Here is a 16,342-nt window from a genome sequence, read left to right on the forward strand (position 1 = left end):
ACAAGGTATACAATGTTAACAGCATTATAGGGAGAAACAACTCTGAAAAACTTTAGAATCATAATGAATGTAATGATAAACTATTCACTAACTAGTTAGTGTCTCCATTGTTTCCAGATTTTTTTTGTTACTTCAAAAAGGGACCACTAGGTGGCGCAGTGGATAAAGCACCAGCTCTGGAGTCAGGAGTACCTGGGTTCAAATCCCATCGCAGACACTTAATAATTACCTAGCTGAGTGGCCTTGGGCAAGCTACTTAACCCCATTTGCCCTGTAAAAACCTAAAAAAAAAACAAAAAAGAATTTTGGTATATATCAGATCTTTCTATTTTTCTTTGACCTTAGGGCATACGCTTATCAATGAGTCAAAAGGCACAGACATTTTAGTTACTTTCTCAGCATATTTCCAATTTGCTTTCCAGAATGATGAGAATAAATCAGTTTCATCAATAGCTTATGTGCATTCACAGTCCAACTTAAATTGATTATTCCCATCTTTTGTCATATGAATAGTTTTCAATTTAAGAATTAAAAACTAAATGATCATAATAAAAATGCTTCAAATTACTATTAATAAAAGAAATGCAAAGGATAGATATGGTACAGTGGTTAAAGCATCAGCCCTGGAGTCAGGAGGACCTGAGTTCAAATTTGACTTCAGCTATTTACTAGCTTTATGACCCTGAGCAAGTCACTTAATGCTAATTACCTCAAAAAATGAAAATTTAAAGTATTCTATGATTTTATTTCATATCCTTCAGATGACAAATTGGACTAGCCAAAGTTGAAGGGGTTGTGGGAAGATAGGTAGCCTTATATATTGTTAATGCACTGTAAATTCGATCAACTTTAATGAATGTTAATTTAGAATTATGCCAAGAAAGTGACTAAAATATTCACAACTTTTGATCCAACAATCATACTATAGGACATGAATCAAAGGTGGTCAAAGAGAGAAACAAATAATATTGACCAAAATATTGATAACATTTTTTTTGTAGTGGCAAAGAACTGGAAACAGTATAGGTGCTAACTGGTTGATGAATTGCCAGACAAAACAGAAGATAAATGTAATTCCAAATTATTATGTCCTATGAATTGACAGATATAAGGAAATCAGAGAAACTTGGAAATTTTGAATCAATATATGCAGAATGAAATAAGTAGAACTAGAGGAATAATATACAAATGACTAAAACAATGTAAATGAAAAGATTACTTGAAGGAAGTTGAAACATAAATAAATGGAAAATCAATATTAGTCCTGGAGAACAGATAATGAAAGATACTTCCCCTCCTCTAAGAAAGAAAGAAAGAAAGATATAATGATGCCCCAAATTGTGCCTTTCACACTAAAGGTACTTAATAAATTTTTAGTCTTCCTTAAAAAAAGAAAGAAAAAGAAAGATATCTACATTATTATGAGAGGTCCCTATATTGGGTGTTTTTGCTTAATAGTTTAGGCTTTTTGTTTTGTTATAAGGGATTGGTTGGTTCTTGTCCTTCATTATAGAAGATCAAAATGACATCACTATGTCTGAGACAAATTACTGTACAACTGAATGTGGTTGATCAGAAAAATATGAGCTTGGAATACTCTTGCACAGGTTGTGCACAATGTAAACACCTAGGGTGGGCACTCTAAACTTACAAAGGATATTACAAAGGATGGTTCAGTTCTGAAGGAGCAAAGGTCAGGAGAGAGAAGATATTTCCAGAAATGACTGTGATCCATCTTGCTGTAGTAACTTTAATTCTAAGAAGGTCTATTCAAGCTGTGAAAGCACAGATCTGTCCTCTGCAAGGAAAACAATTTGATTGTTTAACCTCTTGGATCCAGTTAGGAGGTTGAAGACCATGTTTGAGTATCTGCCATAGACTAAACACTATCCCAGTCATCAAGAGAAGGCAGTTTTGTCAATTCTGCAAAAGGACCTAGGTACAAGTGGAATCAAAATCAGCCTGGGTGGCATGATTCTAAGAACTTCTATGCCTTCTGACCTACTGGTCTTGCACAATGTAGAAGAATGATCCCTGGACATTTGAATAAACTCAGACTCAAGAAACTTCAAAACAAAATAGTTTTTCCCCCTCCTACAAATAAGGATATAAAAATTATTTATATCAGAGAGGATCAAGAGATACCTCCTCTCTGGCTGGTCATTTATGGACCTTTGTTTTCTTCTAGAGGAGGGGCTTGTGGGGAAAGGGATGGCAAGAAAAACTAGTATCACTTCTTCCCATCAGCTTCTTTGTCACAAGCAATTCTTCAATTGATAGTCCCTGTGAGTCCTTAGTCTGTGCCGTTTTGCTCATTCACCAACACTTCTCTCCTGGTTCTGTCTGCCTAGAGTGCTGTTGTCCTGTGTTCCATTTACCCAACATCATAGCTTCAAGCCCCTGGAGGAAGGAGTCATGGAATCCCAGAACATCAAAGGTAGAAGGGACTTTACAGACCACTTTTTCTAATTCATCTCCTTCATTTTACAGGGAAGGGAAATTGAAGCCCAAACAGATATCTTGCTCAAGTCATGTTCAAGTCTTGACAGAGTCAACATGAAAACTTGTCCACCTGATTCCCAGGTCATAGTACTTTTCATTACAACTCCCTTCCAGTTTCTTTGGCATTTCTTTCTGTAACCTCTTCTCTGATTTGAGAAGAAGGATCCAGAATAAGTCACATACTTCTCCAAGCAAGAAAAAACAAAAATCAACATTTAGTCTTACCTCAGAGCCCAGAGGTACAGAAGTACATTTCTAGCATCATGAGACAATTAAGCAATTTTGGCCTTACAATGATCACTTTTTAAAATTTCTTTTATGTTTTTTCTTTCTATCTCACAGTTTTTTAACCCTTTAGATCTAATTTTGCTTTCACAACATGACTAATATGGAAAAATGTCAAACTGGATTGTATATGTACAACCTATATCAGATTGTTTGTTGCCATGGGAAGGGTAGAAGGAAAGGAGGGTAGTAGAAAAATGTGGTACTCAAAAGTTTACAAAATTCATGTAAATAAAAAAAATAAAAATCTATTTTTTAAAAAAGATATATTGGCTTCTCCCTTTTGCTGCCACATTCAATAGTCATCATCTGACTCAATTTAGCAACAGTCTGTGTAACAAAGCACTGGATTATGGCTCATGAAACTAGGGTTCTAATATCATACATTAATTAGGTGGTGACAATTTACCCTCCCTGGATCTTTTCCCCCTCTATAAAATGAAAAAATTGAACTAGATAATAGCAAAAGTCCATCCAGCTCTGAAAAAAAATCTAAATATTTGCATTTTAAGAGAGGTCTTCAATGCCTTCACTAGAAGATTCACTCACTAACAGTAGAATTTTAGTAAGAAAAGTATTAATGGGGAACAAAAAGAGCTCTTAGAGTTCCTCCAGCCACAGCCCATAATTGTGCAATCACCTTCTTCACCTCCGAAGAGGGTCAAACTGAGAGCAAGCGGAAGCTGATGAATGGATGAAGGCCAAGTTCTTTAGGAAACAAAGGATGGGGGTGAGAGCAAAAAGAAAGAGCCCCACAAACCCTCAGCCCTGAAATAAACAATTCATGAAGGAAAATATGGAATGAGAAAGAGGGAGAGAAAGAGAGCCCAGACCAGATGGAGCACTAAGGCCTTCTGTCTTAGCCTGGGTCCTGCTGCAGCTGTCACTCAGTATTCTTAGCATGTTCTGTCCCCCGGTTGGGGGAGGGAGCCATTTCCTGGCCTGGGGTGGCAGTGGGACAGGGAGCTCATACAAGAGCATTCCAGGTCTGTTCATTCCCTCCAGCAAAGACAGACTGTTCTTGCTAGGCTACGCAGGCCTGGTCCAAGTGCTGAAAACCTACCTCCCCCAAACCAAATGGAGCTTTCTCTGAGATCTAGAAGGATGGAGATGCAAAACAATTCCCAGCTGCTTCCTGGGAGTCTAGAAGAGCCACCTGACAGACCACACCCTGTTGATAAAAAGAAGGAAGGAAGTGAAAGATGTCATCAGGGATCTGCCCTCCCTTTTCTACCCATTTCCCCTACAAATTCCTCTCCCACCCTGCCCTAGCCCTCCCTCTCCTTAGCCTAATCTCTTTACCTTCAGAATTGCCTTGATCATACCCTTTAGGAAGAAAAACCTTTTAGAAACTCATTTTCTATAATAATTCCCTTAAAGGATATTACAGAGGATTTAAACTTAAAAGATAAGTTTAGAAGGACTTAATAGTAAAGGTAGAATTAGTACTGTGACATCTAAGTGTATGCTTGTCTGTGTAGGGGAGAATATTTGTATGGGGAATTTTTCTATCACCTCAGATCATGCATTGGGTGACCATATTTCTCATGACATGGATGATTTCCTCAAACAAAGAGATGGAGGGAAGATCCTACCTTCAGTGAGTCCCAGACTCACCAAGATCTCAAAAAGGAAATGTGCTTAGAAGGAAAATCTATCAGAATCTCCCTTCATTTGGTTTGGTCTAGTTCTTTTATTTAATATGTATCAAAACCATCTTTGAGGCATTATTGGATCTGAGGACTTGGTCCTTATGTTTGCCTGAATACAAAAAGCCATGTACAGCTTTTGCTTATCCTTGATACTTACCTTGTAGACTCCCATGGGCAACAAAGAAGCAAGGAACTTTACTGTATTCAATAATCCCTCCCCTAAGTAAATCCCCTTTTGTTAACTGACTGGTTTTCTACAGGTGTTTCATTTCCTTCTAACATCAAATATAACCTAAGAGGAGATGAGTCTGAGTCAGACTTTTCCTTCAATAAATGGAGCCCAGAAGTGTCTGGAATGAAAGATCTGAGCAGGCAAGTTATAATAGATCATTATGAGGGAGAGAGAGGAGCTTTGAAAAAATCCACATTTGAACTTAAAAAAATCATTTAAATGTAGAGAGGAGGTCAAGAGAATCCTAATCAACCCAGTCGCCTCACTCTAATGAAATTATGAGGTGTGATGCGAGCAATTCTCTAACTGCATCCCTATGCAAATTAGGTTAGTTTTTCTCTTGAAGGTCTGGAAATCATTCTCAAGACTTGATTAGCTGAGGGGGCAGAAGGCTCTGACTGGTAAAATCATTTCCTGGCCACCTAAGAACAAAACAACCACGAGGACTGATGATGCACTTCTTTATTTGACTTCTGGAAAGTGATGGCAAACTAATCAGCTGATTTAAATGGTAGTGCCTTTAATGCATATCCTTAAGGAAAAGCCATTTCTAACTAAGACTTCACTTGTTAAGTGACCTATGACTATCTCATTCTCCCCACCCCCCCCATTGAATATAAAGTACCAGGGGAAGCTCAACCCAGAACAACTGTCATAGTTGTGTTGAGTGGGTATTATACATCTTGTTGAAGTTGGGGATGGACTATGCAGAGGAATGTGGGATCAAATAAGTCTTCAAGCTGTTAGTGCTTCCTCTAGAGATGGCGTGGCTTATCCTAGGTCAATCATCTTGGGTGCTTTGGAGCCTGCAAAGCTCCTAATGCTACCCAAATCATATTAAAATGTATTTGGAAAATATTTAATAAAATAAGTAAAAAATACAATAGAACATAGATATTGTTCATTGTTAAAACTTCAGGGCCACAACAAAGATGATGATACTTTCTGCATAGTTACAATCTATCACAGGTCAGATAATGCATTGGTAACAACTTAAAGGGTCAGTTATGTCTAGATCACAATAAACTGATTCACAGTGGGCCTGCCTGCCTTCTACTACTTTAACCCATGCCAGTGACTACTCTTATATTGTTGGGTTGCCACTAATGTCTGTTCTGTTATTGGGGCCAGTTTGGCTGTCAGGGCTGCTGGACCCCCACATCTCTGTTTACTTACAACTAGCCCTTTTCTCTATTTATTTCTCCCAGGACACCAAAGACCCTTAAGTATTGTTTAGAGGTTACATTTCTGGGTATGATATTACTGACTTAGCCCAGAAGCTATTCATTAAGTAGAGCCTGAAGAAAATATGCTCTGTTTTAAGACTTGTATTTTGAAGACAAGTGCAGTAAACTGTCTTTTAAGCCCACGGTCTGTGTGGATCCTAGACCTCCAGTCTTGGTCACTAACAATTTATCTTCTCCAAGTTCTACTACAGAATTTCTTCAGATTTCTGTTTACCTTCAAAACAGTCAGAAAGGATTGAAAGTGATATTCTCTTTAAAAAAAAAAAGGAGGTATGCAAGAATGAGTGTGGAGCTTTGCTTTTGGTACTCTAAAGGTCTTGATCATTAATTGCTCCTGGGAGGTTTAGTGAAATAAGGTTTTTCCCAGTTTAAAGGGACTCAGAAACCTTCTTGCATTTCAGATAGCCCAATGATCCTGAGCTAGACATCCCTAGTCTTTGTGGCAGTCCTATGAATTTGAGATATTTGGAATTCCTGGGTCATTCAGTATGGGAAGAAAGAGGAATTCTTGAATTGGAAAGAATGACCACTAACAAGGAAAGAACCCAAGCCCTGGTGTGAAAGTCCATAATTTTTTTTTGTGATCTAGTCTATGTGTTAGTGCCTGACCTTATCAGCTTTATAGTAGATCAAAAAGAAGTAATCTGTATTCCCCTGTTCAATAAAACACACTCTAAGCAGTTACAGTAACCACAGAACTTGAGAGCTATGGCAGCACGTTATGTCAGCCAGACTCAGATCTCAGTAAAGAGTGGACTCCTCAAAAGAACCCAGAATTGGACCCCAGCAGAGAGGGGCAATGCTTGCCACAGAGCAGGGCTCCAGTCCCACTGGTGACAGTTGTCTTGCCCCAACACAGGGCCAGTGACAAAACCCAGGATGATGTTCATGCCTGGTACAGGGAAATAGCAATTCACCTTGCAAGACTACCAGTAGGGTCATTCCCAGAGACAGAGACACAGGCCATGGTGGCCTAGGAGCAATATACAGACAAAGAAAAGGTCCAGTTGTAAGTAAACAGAGATTGGGGGGAGGGGGAGGGGTCTTAGCAGCCCTGACAGCCAAATTGGCCCCAATAACAGAACAGACATTACTGGCAACCCAACAGCATAAGAGTAGTCACTGGCATGGGATAAAGTAGTAGAAGGCAGGCAGGCCTCCCGTAAATCATATTTTATTGTAGTCTAGAAGTAACTGACCCTTTATGTTGTTACCAATGCATTACCTGACCTGTGATAGATTGTAATTATGCAGGAAGTATCATCATCTTTGTTGTGGTCCTGATGTTTTTGGTGCTGCTCCTGCTCATGGTCATCTCCTTACATGGACTACAAAGATTTGGCATCACTTACTCATGAACCAGGAGACTTTATTCTTCCAAAATGGGGGTAGGGCATTAGAAGCCTGGAATTTCCTGTCTTTGTTCTATCAAAAATTCAGCCACTCCTTCTTGGTAGTTTTACTGGGTTTACTTTGTTTTGTTTTTGTTGAGTTTATTTTAGCTTTTTCTTTTCCTCCTTTATTGCTCCTTTAAATGGCAGAAGTCTTCTGGACCTTAAGGACCTCAACAGAGAATTGGGGATTGTAGTGTTAGCAATATCCTACCCCTGCCCCCAGGCAAGTTAGGCTGGTTTTTCTTTCAAAGGTATGGTATTCATACTGAAACCTGATTATCTCAAGGGACTTAAAACTCCAGGTATAGACCTTATTCTTGGTTTCTGGAGTAACACAACAACCTTAGGAGTTCTGGGAATGTTTTGAAATTTGAGTAGTGGAAAATGAATGGCAACTTAGACAAGGGGATTTCATCCAGTTGAATTGATTTGAATTGAACAATTCCTTGCTGAATACCTATGTATGGATATGTAAATCTTTCATTTCAATATTGAACAGGCCTAGCCCAGAAACTGGCTTCTCCCCTTTCCCTCAAAACACATCCTCTATGACAAAGGTAGTTTAGTAGAATGCAATTAAAACCATCTAATCTTTATCTGTCAAAGTCATTCATTGAAGTACAAACATCAGATTAATAAAATTTAACAGAACAAAAGAAAACAAACCATGCTGGTGCCCATTTGCCCAACAACAATAAAGATTAGTGGGGTGAAAGGAAGGATTTCACTTCTATCATCCTTTTGGCATCAGAATCAATCTTTCTTTTCTTTTTTCTTCTTTTGTCTCCAGTTAAAAGGATTTTATTATTATATGTACAGATAGTTTTCAACAATAATTTTTGTAAAATTTTGAGCTCCAAATTTTTCTCCTCCTTCACTTCCCTTTGGAAGTATCCTTGTCATCTTTAAAGGATATGAAATAGAATCTTAGAATACTTTAAATTTGCATTTTTTTGAGGCAATTAGGGTTAAGTGACTTGCTCAGGGTCACAAAGCTAGTAAACAACTGAAGTCAAATTTGAACTCCAGCTCCTCCTGACTCCAGGGCTGGTGCTCTAACCACCCTACCATGTAGTTAATCCTTCGGAATTGTCTTTTATCATTGTATTGCTGTGTTTGTGTCTGTGTGTCTGTGTGTGTGTGTGTGGTGTGTGTGTCCTTCCCCTTTTTGTGACCTCTTTGGGATATAGGCCTAGTTTGGTGCATCAAAGGGTTTGAATAGTCTGATTACTTTTTGGGCATAGTTTGAAATTGCTCTCTAGAATGAATTCTTTACCACTTCACCGATAATGTTTTGGAGTTACAGTTTTCTCATATCCCCTACATCCTTTTCTTTCACCTTAACCAGTCTGATAAGTGTTAAGTACCTTAGAGTTGTTTTAACTTATATTTTTCTAATCAATAATGATTTAGAATATTTTCTCATATGACTATAGGTAGTTTCACTTTCTTCATCTGAAACAAGCAGTTTTTCCGAGTAGATTCTTCATTAAGAAGCTCAGAGAGCTGATTCTTCTTATTAGGGTCATTTACCAGGTGCATTCACTTCCTCATTCAATTTGAATTTCCCAATAAATCCAACTCTTTCCAGGCTGAAAAAATATTACTCCTAGAAGTCCATGTTAACTATTAGTTCAATAGGAGGCTACATTTCTGCCTTTCTATTTCCTTCCCTGAGGACAGGTCTGCAAATAGTGATCTCAAAAAATGAATCATTTCCAACTTTGCAGCTGCCTTAGGAATTTAACAGACTGAAAATTCTAAAGTCTGATAGCAGTCACCAACAGGAAGGTGATTCCTATTAATGATTCACATCTTTGAGGAGAAGGCAATCACTGACAGGATGCCATGTCACACTAATGATTCATACTGAGAGTGTATGTTTCTATATCTTTTCCCCATGAGTCTCCCTATGTTTACTTCTTAGATAGTGGAATGGAAAGGGTGACCTTTAGGTCAAATCTAGCCTCAGACACTATCGATTGTGTGACCCTGGGCATCACTTAACCTCTCGTCCTCACTTTCCCCATTTTGTAAAATGGGGAAATAATAGCATCTATTATAGGATTGTTGTGAATATTAATGCGATCATATTTGCAAAGCACTTTGCAAACTTTAAAGTAATTTATGAATGCTAGCTATTATTATTCCACAATTTATTTTTAAAACCCATATGTAGGTCATTATACTTCATTACATTTTGGCATATTAAATTCATCTCATCTTTCCAGACTGTTAAGATCTTGTCAGGGTCTGATTTGTCATCCAGCTTGTCAATTTTAGTTACAGTGTTTAAGCCCTCCTCGTCTTCTTCAAGGCCATGATGCTCAGTCTGCAGAGGAAGTTACAGATCCTGAGGAAATCATAGGATTTTGGATCTTAGATAAGGAACTAGAAAGGACCTTAGAGGTCATAGAGTCCAACTCCCTTATTTTATAGCTAAAGAGAAGAGATGGAATCACTTGCCTAACAGAGTTCTATTTGAATCCAAATCCCTGGACTTCAAATCTAGGGTTCTTCCCACTCCTTCATGCTGCCCCTCCTGTTTGTTTAACTAATATCCAGCATGAAACAATAGCAACAAATGTATACCCTGCATGAAGGTATTGTGCTGGGAACTAAAGTTTCAAAGTTTAGATAAGATATGGTGGTTGTCCTCAGGGAACTGATAGTCTAGTAGAGAGAGAAGACTTTAGGACAGATAGCTAGAGTACATATACACCAACTGTAGAATGTGAGGAGGGGGCGCAGCTAGGTGACACAGAGCTTGAATTCAAATCTGGCTTCAGACATTGGCAGGTATGTGAGCTCGGGCAAGTTACTCAATCCTTTTTTTCTCTTAATTTCCTCATCTGTAAAATGAACTAGAGAAGGAAATGACAAATCACTATATATCTTTGCTAAGAAAATCCCAGATGGGCTCACAGTCAGCCTATTTAACAACTGCAGAATATATTATATATTTGCCCTCAACATATAATTTGATCCCATGGAGGCAGTGTTTCTAGTGACTTTCAAGTTGTGAAGCAGTCAGTGACTTAAGGTATTATAGCTATGCTATATGACAATAAGATAGTTTTCAAAGCTTGCTATCCCAATTTATTTCCAACTATGAATGCACAGAAAATACCTACCCAGCCTGGCCTTTTCTTTCAGTGCTACCAGGCTTGTTTTTTTCAATTTCCCTAAACCCATATAGGTCATTTCCCTAAGTATAAACTGCGACTAACATTTCATAATTCCCTTTTAGCTCATGCCCTCATCCACTCGAATTCCAGTCTTGCTTTTCTTCTCAGTGTAGCCTCTTTAAGAATTCACTCAGTAAGAATTCAAGCTAAATTGCATTTATTTCAGTGAAAAAGAAACTAAAATTTAGTAACATTAAATTCCAAACAGCTTGAATATCTAGTAAATTTTTTTTGAATTTTCAACTCACTTTTGGAATTCAATGTTATGTAACTCACAGTACTTAACATAATGTTCTAAACCCATTAGGCAATTAATAACCGTTGTTGTTCTTGCTATTATATTAGTGATTGGGAGGAAAGGCATCAGGACATAGAGGGAAAAAAATTGGGTTTGAAATTAGACAATCTACATTCAAATTCCAACTTTTATACAATGTATGACCTTGGGCAAGTCACTTAACCTCTCTATATAATTATTGCATTATATTAAGTGGAAATTAATAATAATAATTAATAATAATAATTCTTTACAATCATAAGGATCAAGTTTGACCCCAGAGAAAAGTTGAAAAAATGTATCTCCCTGTATTTTTTTTCTGCAGAGCAGATCTATTGGTTGGTTTTCCAAATATATTTCTCTTCCCTCTCTTCCCTCCATGCCTCAGTCATCCCTAGTAACAAAGAATAAAAAAAAAATTTTAAGTTCTGCAAAAACCTAAAACACATGAACTACTTTTTTTGGTCCTTTCCTCAGCTGCATTGCTGTAGTCCTGCTTACTTTACTTTATATCAGTTCATAGAAAAGTTCCTATGTCCCTCTGAAGTCATGAGGGCAACTAAGTGGCACAGTGGATAGAGTACTGACCTTGGAGTCAGGAAGACAGGAGTTAGGATATGGCTTCAGACACTTGATATCTACTAGCTTGGGCAAGCTGATTATCTCTCATCCAGGGCCATTTCCAGTCATCCTGATTAATATCTGGCCACTGGATCCAGATGGCTCTGGAAGAGAAAGTAAGGCTGGTGACTTAGCACAGCAACCCCTCACTCAAATCCAATTCATGTGCTTGTCATGATCTTCTTAGAGAATGAAGCTCAAAAACATCATTTTCAATATTTTTAATAGTACAAAAATGTTCTCTTCATTAATGTACATCCCTTTTGTTTACAATTCTTTGCTACCACAAAAAAGAGCTACTATGGATATTTTGACACTTTCTTCAGTACCTTTGGATTTTGTAGAATTTGTGTCAAAGTCCTTTAATACCCCACTTTTCATAAAACCATCTACACATAATTTTGTTCAAATAAAATTAAGAATTTATTTCAATTGTTATGATGATTTAAACATGTAAGAAAAATAATACGTTTATAATTAAATCATTTATAAGTTTCAAATTTGCGACATAAAGATATATTTATTAATATAATGGGAGAGTTTGGTTTTTAGCTCAAATAGTTTAAAGTATAGCATTGATAGTATTGTTACTAATAATTCTTTTTCAACTGATAATAATACCTAGAATTATAGTGCTTTAAGGTTTGCAAAGCTCTTTGCGTGCACTTTATATTCATATATTCATTTGATTTAATCATTATGATAATGAAATTCGTATCACATTATTTGATAAACCTGATATTTCTTTATTCAACCTGCCATCACAGGACCTAATCACAAAAAATGAGTCAATAATGAGAGGTTAAACTACTTGTAAAAATGTAGTTAAACTGGGTGATCCTTTATTGATGTAAACAATTGCCTTAGGTGAATTAGAGTACTGCACAAGATAAACACTGCCCTCATTCCCTTCAAAAAATTCAGTCAATTCAATCAAAAGAAACCTAGCTGGATGATTACAGGCACAGACCTGAAGTAAGGGAGTCTATGAGTAGCCAAAAGGAAGAGTGAAAGTAAAGGCAATCAACAAAGAAAGAGATAGTAATTCCATAAAAGAGAAAGTTTGGGGTAATCAAGCCTGAGGAATATTGAGTCAAGTGTTACATAATCAAATGAGTATCTTTAATTTCATGTGTTGCTACATCCTCTAGTAGGTGGAGGTGAAGCAAAGTAAGAATGCAAAGTAAAGATAGAGCACAGGACTTGGATTCAAACCCTCTGCCAGATAAATCACTTATCCTCTCTAAACCTCAGATTTCTCATCTGTAAAATGAAGGTATTGGGCTTGGTGGAATGTAAAGTCAGTTCCAGCTTTAAATCTATGACCAACCAAAGTAGAGGTTTTTCTTTATTTTATTTTTAGATTTTTGCAAGGCAAATGGGGTTAAGTGGCTTGCCCAAGGCCACACAGCTAGGTAATTATTAAGTGTCTGAGGCTGGATTTGAACTCAGGTACTCCTGACTCCAGAGACAGTGTTCTATCCACTGTGCCACCTAGCTGTCCCATCTTTTTTCTTTTTTTAAGTGAAATTTTATTTTATTTTTTTCCCCCAATAACAGGCAAAGGTAGTTTTCAACATTCATCCATTTGCAAGTTTATGAGTTACACATTTTTCTCCTACCCTCCCTTGACATCTTCCCCCCACCACCCTGCCCCCCATCACCACCATAAGAGAACTATCTGGTAAAAGTTGTACAGGTACAATAGTGTTTAACACATTTCCATATTAGGTTGTGAAAGAGGAATTAGAAGTAAGGGGAAAGGGAAAAAATGAGAAAAAAAGGAATAATATAAAAGAAGTTTTTAAAAAGTGAGTAGTTTTTTCTCTAGATATGGATGGCATTGTCCACAGCAGATCTCTCAGGATTGTCCTTGATTAGAGCTTTTATTTTCAAAGTGGTTTGATTAAATTTTCTAGATTTGGGTTTTTTTTAACATTATATTTCTATATTTAAACTATTTCCATTGCTTTTTCTTCTACTAGTTTCAACAGTATCCATATCTTTTCTCCTAAAGTCAATATCACAATGGGATATTATTTAAATTAAGGCAATTAAATGTAAATTTAAGTAAAGTTACAAAGCATTTAAGTGCCTACTACAAATCAGGCCCATCTCTAGCCACTGGAGATACATAGAAAGGAAAAATAAAATGCTTAGGTGATGACACTATATGTCCCTGGGGTGAAACATTTGAATGTGGAATAATTAGCTTGGTTGCTCTAGAGATCCTAACCATAGGCATATCCTCTTCAGCTATAGGAATTTGCAGCAGAAATGCTTCTACTGCTAGATTCACAGACTTGCATCTTGGCTGCCTGGGAATTAGACATTTCTCAGGAAAGATCTTGCTCACCTTCTTGCGGTTTCCTATAGCTTAATTGACTGGTTCAGAGTTTCAAAAATTTATAGGTCATCTGGTGTAAGGGCAGCTAGATGTGTACCATCTATAGCATTAGGCTAAAAATCAGGAAGAATTATTTGAGTTCAATTCTGAATTCTTGTGAGTTGAGTTCACATACCTACAAGCTGTGTGACCCTAGACAAATCACTTAGCCCTGTTTGCCTCAGTTTCCTCATCTTTAAAATGAGCTGGAGAAGGAAAGGACAAACCACCTCAGGATCTTTGCCAAATCTTTCCCCCCAAACAGGGGAATGAAGAGTTAGACAATACTGATATGGCCCAACAAAAGCAGTACAAGATCATTCTATTCATCTAGTTTCCTCATTTTATAGAGGAGGAAGCTGCTACCTTGATAAGTTAAATTAATTTCCCTGGGTCACACATGTTGTAGGTAGCAGGGTTGGAATTTTAACCCAGAAACTCCAACTTCAAATCACAAACTATTTCCATTGTACCAAAAGACTGTTCTATTAGCTCCATGTGCTTATCCCAGTATTTGTCTGACAATGTGGGAAGTTCACCAAATGCTATTCCATATTTAAGTATTATTTTGGTCTCATTTGACTGCCTAATGACTTAAAGAAAGATGCATTTAAACAAAAAAAATCAGTAACAATCAGTTCTTGTTTTTGTTTAGGCACAGTACTTTTCATACAGTTAAGGTTCCATGATTGATGAATTGAACTGTATAACAAAGCAAAACATTGTTCTGACTTAGTATGGTGTGAAATGCAACACTACTGAACTGCAGAGGCAGAAAGAGGACAGATGAGAAGAGTTCCCCAGTGTTCCCATTCACCTGGGGACTACAGTTAGCTAGGATATTTGAGAGGAAAGGAATGCAGACATTGCTGCTGTATTTTGAAATACAGACTGATACTGAGCAAAGTGACAGGGAGAATGAGGGTAGAATTCTTAGTGTTGACAAAAGAATACAAATGTGAGCACCTTAGTTTCTGCCATTCTCCATGTGTATCATTGTGTTTTCCAGCTAGGTGTTATGGTGGATAGAGTGCTGGACCTGGAGTCAGGAAGATTTAAGTTCAAATCCAGCTACAGACACTTAACAACTGGACATAGTTTGAAAGCACCTAAGTCCCAAAGCAGCTACAGTGGACTGAACTGATTCTTAGAGAGACATCTAGGTCTTAATCTTGGGTGGGACAAGGATAAAACTGTGTCTCCATTGCTGAGGAGTTGGGATTACAAGGATTGGTGTGCCATGATCTTCAGATAGTAGAAGGAAGGGCATTGATGATAGAGAAGCAACTCTGTTTTTGGCAAACTCTGGATACTCTAAACTTGTAAGTTGGGTATAAGGATGCATGTAAGGAAGGATCTAGAAAAGGAATGGAGTAATGATATTAGGAAAGAGGGAGCAGAGACAGCCTATTACAAAATGAGTTGGGGTTTTTTTTTTAGGTTTTTGCAAGGCAAACTGGGTTAAGTGGCTTGCCCAAGGCCACACAGCTAGGTAATTATTAAGTGTCTGAGACTGGATTTGAACCCAGGTACTCCTGCCTCCAAGGCCGGTGCTTTATCCACTACGCCACATAGCCACCCCACAAAATGAGTTTTATAAATCCCAAAGGGGTCCAAAGAACAGAAGCTATCATAAGAGTCCTACTTATGTCACTTCACATGGGAATATTCTGTATCCAATGGACATTGTTCTGCAACAAAAAGATGAAGAAATTGAAGAGATCCTGATTCTGATATGTTCTACTAGACAGGATTCCATTTTGCAGCCCTTCATTATTGCCTGTTTGTTGCTGGTGTAAAATGTAGTGAGTACTAACAAATCCAGCCCCCTTGCACACACTGGAATGGCAAAGACAAGTGAAGGGAAGGTGTTAACAGTTTTAGGGTACCAAGATCTCCTCACTCCCAGACTTAACTGCTTCATAAATCAGAGAATGCTTGCCCTAATTCTTTCTCAAGCCAATTCTAAACATAGGCTCCCAGAAATTATTTATCTCCCTTATTCCAAATCTTTTAATATTCTAATCTCTTGCAAATATATGCCCCCAACACACTCATCACAATATCTGATTCTCCTTTTATGCTAGCATGCTCAGAGTTTCCAGGCCTGCATCCCAAACCACCAATTGACACATTCCAGTACTGTGCCTATTTCCTAGTGGACCTAAATAACCTCTCTAGAAAGGCAAACACTTCTTCATCCCCTTCCAGCTGCCTCTACAACGATGAAAGATAGAGAATCTGCAAGAAGGTATACCATATCTGTCATGTGACCCCTACCAAACCATAGAATCCCAAATTTCAGATAGCACTAGAGAAATTTATTGCAAAAAGCTCTAAAACTATAAATGCAATTGGAATAATTGTCATTGTGAGTGTAACATAGTTTAATAAAGAAGTTAAGTATCAGTAGGCCAGGGGTGGTCATCTCAGTTAGGGAGCCAGGTATTCACAGCCTAGTTTCAGTCCTGGTAGATCCCAGGCCCTAAAGAAAGGGATCGTGATCTTTTTGGAACTCTCTGATTCTTTAAACTCTTGTATCCAAGTCCTAGGAAAAA

This window comes from Macrotis lagotis, chromosome X (assembly GCF_037893015.1).
Source record: "Macrotis lagotis isolate mMagLag1 chromosome X, bilby.v1.9.chrom.fasta, whole genome shotgun sequence".
Classification (NCBI taxonomy): Eukaryota; Metazoa; Chordata; class Mammalia; order Peramelemorphia; family Peramelidae; genus Macrotis; species Macrotis lagotis.